The sequence below is a fragment of the Pinus tabuliformis genome, chromosome 9 (genome assembly GCF_031772625.1).
Source record: "Pinus tabuliformis cultivar Carrire ecotype Pingquan chromosome 9, CPIR1, whole genome shotgun sequence".
Classification (NCBI taxonomy): Eukaryota; Viridiplantae; Streptophyta; class Pinopsida; order Pinales; family Pinaceae; genus Pinus; species Pinus tabuliformis.
In genome coordinates this window covers 295,827,493-295,838,895 of record NC_142307.1, presented here as the reverse complement: position 1 = coordinate 295,838,895, position 11,403 = coordinate 295,827,493, and positions in this window count along the sequence as shown.

Sequence of the window (11,403 nt, the reverse complement as noted above, 5' to 3'; positions counted from 1 at the left end):
TGTTGCTGGTTGGAAATGACAAAGAAATTATCCAGGATTTGAAGACCCAATTGTCCTCCAAATTCGACATGAAAGATCTTGGTGCTGCAAACTATATTTTGGGCATGGAAATTAAAAGAGATCGGTCAAAGAGGAAGCTCTGGTTAAACCAGAGGAAGTATGTCGAGACAATACTCCAGAGGTTTAATATGCAGGATAGTAAACTGGTGAAGGTTCCTATTCCTGTAGGTGTGAGGTTATCTGCTAAACAGTGTCCCAAGACACAAGAAGAGGAAGAGGACATGTCCCGTGTTCCATATGCAAGTGCAGTGGGTAGCCTGATGTATGAAATGGTCTATACTAGACCAGACATTGCACATGTAGTGGGAGTATTGAGGAGGTTTATGTCAAAACCTGGGAAGGAGCACTGGACAGCAGTGAAGCGGGTTTTCAGGTATTTGCGTGGCACTAGTGATTATGGTTTGTGCTACCAAGGAAGACCAGGATTGGACAGAGTGTTGGATATTCATGGCTTTGTTGATGCAGACTGGGCTGGAGATCTGGATCAGAGAAGATCTACAAGTGGGTATGTGTTTAACCTATTTGGAGGTGCAGTCAGTTGGACGAGTAAGAAACAATCTGTAGTGGCACTATCAAATACAGAGGCAGAATACATGGCAGCCACTCATGCAAGCAAGGAAGCAGTTTGGTTGCAGAGATTGTGTTCAAATATGGGGTTAGTATAGGGAGCTATAAGAATAGACTGTGACAGCCAAAGTGCAATTTTCTTGGCAAAGAACCCTACTTATCATTCAAAGACAAAGCACATTGATGTTCAATATCACTTTGTGAGGGATATGATAGAAGACAGAAAGGTGTTGCTGGTAAAGGTGGACACTTTGAAGAATACTGGAGATGCATTGACAAAATCTGTGAGCTCTAAGAAGTTCTCTTGGTGTAGAGAAGCAATGGGAATCTCAGGGCTGAAAAATGACTAATCTCTCTTGTGGCCCCCTGTGGAAAGAAAACAACAAGTGGGAGATTGTTGGGTTGTGTTATATTCTTTCCACGTAGTTAATAGGGGGTTTGAAGGGCACCCGTAACCCCACTTTATGGGGTCCGGGGCAGCGCCCCGGAAAATTTTGGTTTTGGACTATATGTTAGGTTGGGCGGACCCACCTATGGTTTTGTGCATGATTTTCACACATGTTTTTTGGACGCGATGGTTTTCGGTCCATGGTATTGGACGCGATGGTTTTTGGTCCATGGTATTGGATGCTTCGACATGTATAAATATGTATTGTAACATTGAAAGGAACATAATGAAAAATCAAGATGGTCGTCCCGGTTTTGGGATCCAGGGAAAAATCTTTGTGCATATGTGTTTTATGGGTTATGCTCTCGCATTGTTTATTTTCTTTGTTTAAGAATTCGTATGCAGGTAATTTATGTACAGGGTTAAACCATCTGAACAAAGTCCACAGAACTATCTTCCACAGAATTTTGAAGGCATCCCAGGTAGAGCTTCTCCTGGAATAGATCCAATACAACAACAAATCTATGACTACATAGAGTCATTAGAAAAAAACAATACCTCGATAGATCCAGGAACTTCAGCTAATCCAGAGCAGCTTGTCACCCCACAAGAAACTCTAACTAGCTCTCTCAAACAAGAGATCTTTGAGCTAGAAATTCTGAACAAGCACATCCAAAAAGAAAATGAAACCTTGAGGGAACAGAATAAGCTGGATAGAGCTATTCATGACAACACAATGCTACACTTGGGATTATGGTACAAAAAGAACAGGAAGCTAAAAAGGAAAAATAAGAAGCTGAGCAAAACACTTATTAACCTCAAATACAGATTTCTTATGAGGAAGCCAAGGATGGAAGTCAGTGCAAAGAAAAGTAAGAAGAGGAAGTTGGATGTGTTGGTAGAAGTGTCAGAACAAATGCAATAGGAGGAGGAAGTTCACAATTTTGATTGCATGGGGACATGCAATGGTTTTGCAGTGGGGGTATGTTGAGCCTCAAAATTGCTGTTTCCCTAGCAACTCTTCTCATCCCTTTTTCTTTTTTTTTTTAATGAATAAAATGCATTCTTATCATCAATGACCAATATATATTGCCTTAAGGAGGACATTTAGTGATTTATGTTTAGTCAATTTAGTGTTTCTAAATTGATGTCATTAATTGTCAACCTGGGGCTCGTAAGCTGATGAAGTGAAGGTGTACTATATGTACTTAAGCAACCTCTTAGAGCTTTTTGTCGTTTGGGGTGTTGTTTGTGGTTAATTTATCTTCCTAAGATGGAGTGGTGATTTATAAACAGATGAGTGATAGTGTGTGTAAGGTGAGTTCTAGATGAGTGAGAGTGTGTGATTAGTGGTTTCTAACTACTTGCTGAAAAGGAAAAGCTTGAAAGAAATAAATAACTTGAAATGACTTGAAAGCAAAGAACCACTTTCTAATGGCACTAGACACCATTCATGCTGCTGCAAATAAAAGGGAAGAAAATCACTTTAAAAACCAATGATAATGTTTATCTCTTCCTAACTCCCTGCTTCTAACACCTAGTACTGTGTAAAACACGATTAGGAAGTAGCTAAAGATGAGTTAGAAAAGTGATCAAAAATGAGAAAAATCTACTTTAAAGACTAGTTATAATGTTTTTCTCTTTCTAACTCTCTGCTTCTATCATATGGTACTATGTAAAGCACGATTAGAAAGTAGTTAAAGATTAGTCTAAAAAGTACTCAAAGCCAGCTGTAAGTTATTAGTATTCTGATCTCTAAAAGATAAACAATTTGTAATAAAGAGACCATTCATATGTTAGCAGACAACTTTGAGAAATTAAACTAAAAATCAGCTATGAAAGTAAAGGCAGCAACTTTGAATCTGTCAACTGAAAATACCATCAGTTATAAAGCAAATACATAAACACAAAAACAATCCCGGGTTAAAAACCTGCAAAAGAACAATACCGATCAGCTCAAAATAAAGGCTGGAAATGAAATAACATGAAAGTGAATCAAGCTGTACATGTTTCAAAGAAAAGAAATGATGAATGGAAAATAAGGAAATGCTGAACATAAAATACTATACAAGGGCAGTCATGAACAGGGGCCCTCCATTCATACAACCCAAAGAAGACTCAAGGAATTGAAAACTTCAGAACATCACTGCTTCTATTACTCCATGTGCAGAAAATTACAGTCAAGAGTGCTAGAACAACACTATTAAAACAGAGTCTTGAAATGCACTAAAATTATAACAGGTTCATAAAACACAGCAACTAAAAAGTAACATTAAGCGTATGCAAACACTAGTTTTTATAGGCATCTAAACGATTGCCTAATGCGTAAAGCTAGAAACTAAAAATTAACTAATCTGTCATGCGTAATAAAGGTTCAGCAACACGTCATGAGCCTCGTGGATGAGCTGGAGGTTCTGGTCGTTATGGGAATTGAATCCAGAGTTATATTATGTCTCCCACAACCTGCGTAACACGGACAAATCACCAATTGCCTTGACGTGACCCAACAGCTTATGCAACATCGTTAAGTTGCCTTTGTTGACCGTGGCTTGACCCTCGTTGACCGAAGGTGTAGATGATGTGGCTGACCGAACTAACAGCACAGGAACCTCGAGCACCTTTATCCCTACATGCCCATGTGGCTCGTTTTTCAAAATGACACGTGGAACCTTGAGATTAACAAAAAGGCTGCGGAATCTCCAGATGGCTGCGGAATCGCTGAATGGCTGCGGAATTGCCAGACAGCTGCGGAAACTCTGTAAATATGTCAAAATCTAAACAAAACAGTCACACATTAGCAAAGTTCACTTAATCATGCTTAAAGACATTAAATGTAATGATCTGGGTTGGTTTGCAAGGAAAATGAGGCAAAAGAGAGAGATGAGTGAGGGAAAACTGTAGGTAATGATGGATAATCAAGTGCAAAGTAGAGGCTCTACATACCCCCACTACGAGGGCATTGCATGTCCTCATGCAATCAAAAACATTGTTCAGTCCACCCGCTGAGATGCCTCTGCTAAGACATCCAGCCTTCTCTTCTTTCTCTGTGTGGCTATATTGACTCTTGGTCTTTTCATCAAACATCTGAATTTTAGATTGATCAAAGCTCTATTTAACTTCCTGCATCTCTTCTTGAGCTTTTTGTTTTCCTTTTGCCACAGGCCCATATGAAGCATGGTGTTATCTTGGACCATCTTGTCCACATTGCTCTGTATCTTCAGTTTTTCATTTTCTTGTTTGATGTGGTGATTTAGTACCTCCAGCTCAAATATTTCTTGCTTCAGTGATTGAACTTGCTGCTCCAAAGGTTGAACAGTGCTCGGACCAACAGCTGCTTGTTCTAACGTCTCTAGGTAATTATAAACTTTCTGCTGATCTGGGTCAACCTCAGGTGACTTCTTTGGACTAGGCTCATACTGAAATTCGGATCCATGCTCATGTTCAGGTTCATGCTCAAAAGGACTTTCCTCACGTGGAGGACTGGTCTCAACATACTCAGCGTGTGGAGAGCTTTTCTCAAAGTCAGGTCTTGTAGCAACCTTTTCAGGTGTGCTCAAGTCAATGATGAGTGACTTTTTATTCTCGGTGGCCCCCACTTTTCTTTGTAACCTGCTGCTTCTTCTCACGGTGGTGATGTTCTGTTTTTCTTTTTGTGCCTTTTGCTTTTGTTTTTCCACCTTCTTGGAAAGGGTAGTTTCATGGAGTTGGGCCAACCTTTGTGCTAAGGGCTGAGTGTCTTCTTCACTAGAATTATCTGGAGTAAGGTAGGTTTCTTGAGCTATGGATTTTCCTTTATCTTTCTTTTGTTTCTTCCTACCCTCTTTTCTCTTTTGAGCAACTTCTTGGGCAAGTTCTGAAAGGGTTTCTGTGATGATTCTTTGAGTTGTTTGATCAGTGTCCACAGCAGGCTCAGGATCAATTTCATGTTCAGAATGATGTACATCAGTTTCTTCTTCAATCTGTTCTTGGACAGTTTCCTCTTGGACAACAGTTTCAGGGGTAGCCTCTTTTCTTTTTCTTCTACTCTTTCTAGGCACAGAGGTTTCTCCTGCTTCTTCAAAATGGTTTCTCACAAGAAATCTCTCCCAGGTATCTCTTTTTGCTTTCAACTGTTCCTCAACTAGCATCTTAACAAGACCATGATGATACAAATGTGATTCAATGTTTCTTGGGTTCCTTTGGACAATTGAACACATTTTTCTAAGACTTGAGAGTAGAAAATATGGAAGGTTAATATCATCTCCTAAGAAATGCATCATGACTTTGGCATGGTAAACATATAAAACTCCAAACCTTCCCTCACAAGTAAAGAATTTTTGCACTAATAAAAGTAAAGTTGTCCATTCTTCCTTGACATAAGTAACAGGAATCCCTTTTGTAAAAATGCTGGTATCCATACCTGGATTCTTTAAGATTTTCTTCCACTGTTGGTCTTGTACTGATCTGTTTTTAAACCATCTTTCTCCAGTTTGTGGGAGTGAAGTGGCCTGTGCTATACTGCTCTCAGTGATTGTAAACTTTAGGTCCCCTATCTCCACTTGATTGTCTTTGTCTCTGAAGGAACGTGCAAAGGCCTTCATAACCTCTTTGTGGTAACCTCTGAATTTCTGGATGCATTGGAGCCAGTTTGCTTTCTGCAAAGCCTCTTTAACTTGAGGATATCCCTCCAGAAATTTTGAACCCTCTGGTTCTACTCTTAAGAGTTTACCCATTGGCTCTACGGCTCTGTTCTAAGACTTTTGGAAAAAAGGTTACACGGCTTCAACAGTGGCCTTAACACAGTAAATTTACGGCTCTAATGTAACAGCCGTAACATACGTTCACTGATAATCAGAATTAGCAGAGAGGAAGAAGTAAAACAGAGTATGGCTAAGGTAGCAGCGTAGTGAGCACAGCGGAATAAGGGAACTGTGGAAATGAAACAGCGTGAATGGAATGATACGAGCGTAGGAGGGTTATGAAATGATGGGTAGAAACGGTTAGGTCCTTAGGTTTCGGTCATAGGTTTACACTTGGCTGCGGGATTATGACTTAGAGAGACGTAGTACAGTAGTCTACGTCACTTAGGTACGAAAATCTTAATGGAGGAGCAGCCGCAATTGAGTTTCAAAATCGTGATGAACATGACCGATAAGTGTGGGGGATACGTGGATTTTTGGTCGCATGATGGGAAAGACTGGTAATCATTACATTAAATGGCAAGAAACATAACCCGGAAACTTTGCAAAATGAGATAACCGTAAGTTTAGGATTTAGATCATACCTCGTATCCGCGCTTAGATTGCCTTTGATCATTTTCCACTAACCCTTCATTGTTTTATTGCTGTTGCATGACTCTTTTCCACTTATTGTTGATGACTTCTGAACTGTAAATTTCTTTTCAAACAGACTGTGTTTTTTATGCAGGTGCAGAGAGCCGCGGAATGGCTGAATGGCTACAGAATTGCCAAACAGCTGCGGAAACTGCAGTGGTACCCTCCGGCTGCACAAAACAACTTTAGTTGTCTAAAAAAAAACTTTATTGATGGAATGAAATGTAATGAATGGATGGATGGATGGAAAGAAATGAGGTGGAGTGAGAGTGATTAAATGAATGAGATGGTGAATGAAATGGTTGTAATGATGAAATGAGATGGAAGAGAGAGAGATTTTTTTTTTTTGGAAAACATGAGGTGTCAGGTGACCCTGATTTTCACCTCAGGTTTTCTGCATAAGACTGCCAATCAGAGATTGGTTTTCAGGCTTATACATTTATTTATTTTTTCCTTTTTTTTTTTTTTCAAAAACCAAAGATTAGGCTAATGGAGGAGAAGAATCCTTCTCCACCAACCTGATTGCAGAATCTTCTTTAAACAACTTGACAAACTCTTCTTTTGAGAATGGCTTTTGGTAGATTTTCAAGTGATGGCCATTCACAATAAGAGGAGTATGAAATTCATCAATAGTTTTCACTCGAACTGCTCCATTGCTAAAGACTTCATCAATCTCATATGGCCCAAGCCAATGAGTTTGAAACTTTCCTTTGAAGTCTTTGAACTTTGAATCAAACAATAGAGCCCAATCTCCTTTCTGAAACTTTCTTTCTTTGATATGACGATCATGCCATTTAGATCTTTGGTGCTGAACTAGATCGGTCCTTAGAATTGCATCTTGTCTTATTTCATCTAGCTCATTTAGCTGGTCCATTCTGTGTCTTTGGGCTTCTGAGAGGCTCATTCCCAATTGGACTGCCATCTTGAAGGTCTTGATTTGGAACTCAATGGGGAGCAGGACTTCCTTCCCATAAACAAGTTCATAGGGAGAATGTCCTGTTGTGTTCTTCCATGTAGTTCTATAGCCCCATAAGGCTTCAGGGAGCCTCTCCGCCCAATATCTTCTATGAAGATGAACAGTCTTGGTGATAATGCCTTCAAGAACTTTATTGGTAGATTCCACTTGGCCATTTGATTGTGGATGGTATGGAGTAGATGTTCTGTGCTTGATCTTATATTCCTCCATCAGCTTCTCCATCAATTTAGATGTAAACTGGCTGCCTTGATCTGTCACAATTTCCCTTGGGACACCAAAACGAGTGAAAATATCCTCAAAAAGAAATTGAACAACTGAATTTTCAGCGGCAGAAGGCAATGCCTTGGCTTCTACCCACTTAGTAACATAATTAGTACAAACCAGTATATACTTCTTTTGCTTTGATGGTGGATTAATTGGTCCAACGAAATCTAGAGCCCATTTCTCAAAGGGTTCGATGCATACCTGAGGCTGTAGAGGCATTTCATTTGAAGGAGTTGGTTTCCCAACTCTTTGGCAGCTGTCACACCTTCTAACATACTGCTTTGCATCTTTAAAGAGAGAAGGCCAATAATATCCTAGAGAAAGGATTTTATAGGCTGTCCTCTTGTCAGCAAAGTGCGCGCTGCATGGTTCATCATGACATGCCTTAAGGATGTCAGGCATTTCATCTTCCCGAACACACCTTCTGATTATACAATCTGGCCCTGTTTTGAACAATTCATTAGAAATCCAAGAATAATGTGCACTCTCCTGAATGATTTTCCTTTTCTCATTAGGAAATAAGTGTAGAGGAAGCTTCCCTGTAACAAGATAATTAGCCATATCTGCATACCAAGGAGTCTTGGTAGTCACTGCAAACAAGTATTCATCTGGAAACTTATCTTCTACTGGAGAATCTTCATTAGTGTTTTGGATTCTAGACAAGAAATCAGCTACTGTGTTTTGTTTTCCAAGTCTATCTAACACAGTAATGTTGAATTCTTGTAAGAGTAAAAGCCATCTTGTAACTCTACCATTAATGACAGGTTTGTTCATTAAATATCTTATGGCAGAGTGATCAGTATGGAAAAAGGTTTCATAGCCAGTTATGTAGTGTCTAAACTTGTTGATTGCATGTACCATAGCTAAGAACTCTTTTTCTGTAACAGTATAATTTAACTCAGTGGGAGTCAAATTCTTACTTGTGTAATAAATGGCATAAGGGATCAAATCCTTTTGTCCCAAAACAGCTCCTAGAGCTGTATCTGAAGCATCAGTAGAAATGTGGAAAGGGAGTTTCCAATTTGGCCCCCTTAAGATGGGTGCTTCAGATATTCTAGTCTTTAAAGCTTCAAAGGCAGATTGACACTCAGGATCCCATTTGAACTCACAGTCCTTGGTAAGCAATTTGAAAAGAGGGGATGCTATCTTAGTGAAGTTTTCAATAAATCTTCTGTAATACCCAGTAAACCCAAGAAAACTTCTAACATCCTTCTGGCAATTTGGAATAGGTAACTTAGAGACGACTTCAACTTTGGATCTATCAACCTTAATCCCATCTCCTGAAATATGATGTCCTAAAACAATCCCTTCAGTAAACATCATAAAACACTTTTCATGACTTAAATAAAGATTTGTTTCCTTACATCTTACCAGTACTTTTTCCAAATTTTCCAAAGCTTCTTCAAATGTATTACCATAAACTGTGAAATCGTCCATGTATACCTCTACACAATCATGAATCAGATCTGAAAAGATTCCTAGTACAACCCTTTGAAATGTAGCGGGTGCATTGCATAATCCAAAAGGAAGTACTCGGTAGGCAAAAGTTCCCCAAGGACAAGTAAATGTGGTTTTGTCTTGATCTTCAGGTGCTACCTGAATTTGATTATACCCACTAAAACCATCCAAGAATGAGAAATACTTTTTACCTGCTAAAGTGTCTAGTACCTGATCAATAAAAGGTAGAGGGAAATGATCCTTTAAGGTTGCCTTGTTCAATTCTCGATAATCAATGCAAACTCTCCATTTACCATTCTTTTTGGGCACTATAACCAAGGGAGAAACCCATTGGCTATCTGAAATGGGGTAAATGAAGTTTACCTTGAGCAATTTCTGGAGTTCTTCTTTCACGATTTACCTAAGGTTTGGATTCATCCTTCTTTGTGGTTGCCTAATAGGTCTGCTGTTTTCTTCAATATAGATGTGATGAATACAAGTCTTAGGATCGATTCCTTTCATGTCAGTGTATTCCCATGCAAAGGCAGTGGAATGTTTTTGCAACAGTTTAGTTAATTCTTCTTGTTGTGGTCTTTCCAAGTTTTTGTTAATGTTCAATGTTTTTCCTGGAAGGATTTCAACTGTAGAACTACCAAACTCTTCCATTGAGAAGAGAGACATCTGTCTAGAGGAGAGATATTCAATGTCTGCATCTAACTGAAACTGTGTAGAGTCATATTCTAAAGGTATTTCAAAATTTTCTAATGTATTTAGAATTTGACTATCCTCACTGATTTCAGAGATGGTTAGAACAGGTTGAATAGTATCCTCATCATCAACCCACTCATCTTCTCCTATTTCTGTTATTGCCTTTGCTGGAGGATACAAGTTGAATTTCTTGGTGGAATTACCATCTGATATATACATGTCCCCAGACCTACAACTGATGAAAGCATCAGCTGTGGCCAGCCAAGGTCTTCCTAAAATAAGAGGATGTCCTCCTAGATTGTTCTTGGGAGTTAAAATCATAAAATCAACTGGATATTCCCAAGAATCTAGAGATACTGGAATATCTTCCAATACACCATCAGGTTTAATGATTGATCTATCTGCAAGCTGCAGTAAAGTAGGTGTAAAGAGAAGGTTAGGAAGCTTTAACTGATCCATGGTCTGTCTACTCATGATGTTGATCGCGGCTCCTAAGTCAATCAAAGTATTTGGGATTTCAACCCCATTAATATGAGTTTTGACAATAGGGCTACCGGGGTCCACATATTTTTGCATGGTAATCTTACCCATCATTATGTCTGCAATTTTTCCAACTAGATGTATCTTTTTAGTATCTCTGGTTCTTTTTCCTGTTTTCTTCAAACTCAACTCCTTTATTGTCTTCGCTAGAATGGGAATTTCCTTAATGGCTTGTAACAAGGGAATCTTGATACAGACATTCTTCAATTCATCTAGGAAATTATAGTCAGGCACCCATATCTGCTTTTTCACTCCTTTGTCAATTTGTAATCTTTCAGGAAAAGGAGGTGTAGCTAAAGGTGTAGGTTGCTCAACTATGGGAGTTGTAGAGGTTGATTCTTTTTCTTTTTCTTTTTGGATATTTTGGTTTTGAAGTGATACTTCAGAACCTTTATTGACTTTGAGAGATTCTTCCTCAGAAATGCTTGGTTGTTGAACACTTGTAGAAGGTTGATCTAAGATTCTACCTGATCTGAGTTGTACTTCATTGAGAGGAACAACCATATAGGTAGGGAATGGTTGGCCTTCCATCATGTAAGCATTTTGAGGGTTCCTATTATTTGGATTTGGTAATGGCTGAGAGGGAAGTTGATTTGATTTCTGCTGGGATTGAAGTGATAGTTGAGAATTTTGATTTTGTGGAGGAGGTTGTTGTTGTTGAGGGTATGGAAATGATAGTTGTTGACCTTGATTTGGAAGTTGTGGAGCTTGCTTATTCTGAAATGATGGAGGATATTGATAGAATTGAGCAAATCTCCCATAAGGATTTTGCATGCTTTGCATCCATGCTTGAAAAGCATTTTGAGGTTGAGGCCAAGGTTGTTGCCAAGGATTCCAATTTGGTTGGGATTGAGAATTCATAGAGTTGTTAAACCCTTGATTCTGTTGTCCTTGCCAAGGTATCCTTGCAATAAAACAGAGAGATTCAAGTGTATATGGATCCTCTTGAAAGACTGCTTTGAGGCCAGGTATTGAAGGACAATCCTTGGTCTCATGAGTTTCTGAGCAAATTACACATGTTTCTACAACGTGTGCATCTAAGGGACATTCCCTTAAAGCATGTTTCTTTCTACACTTCGGGCAAAAGATAGCCAAAGCCTCAGCTTCTGCTTTTTGTTTATTGTGAATCTTAAGGGTATCAAGTTGTTCAC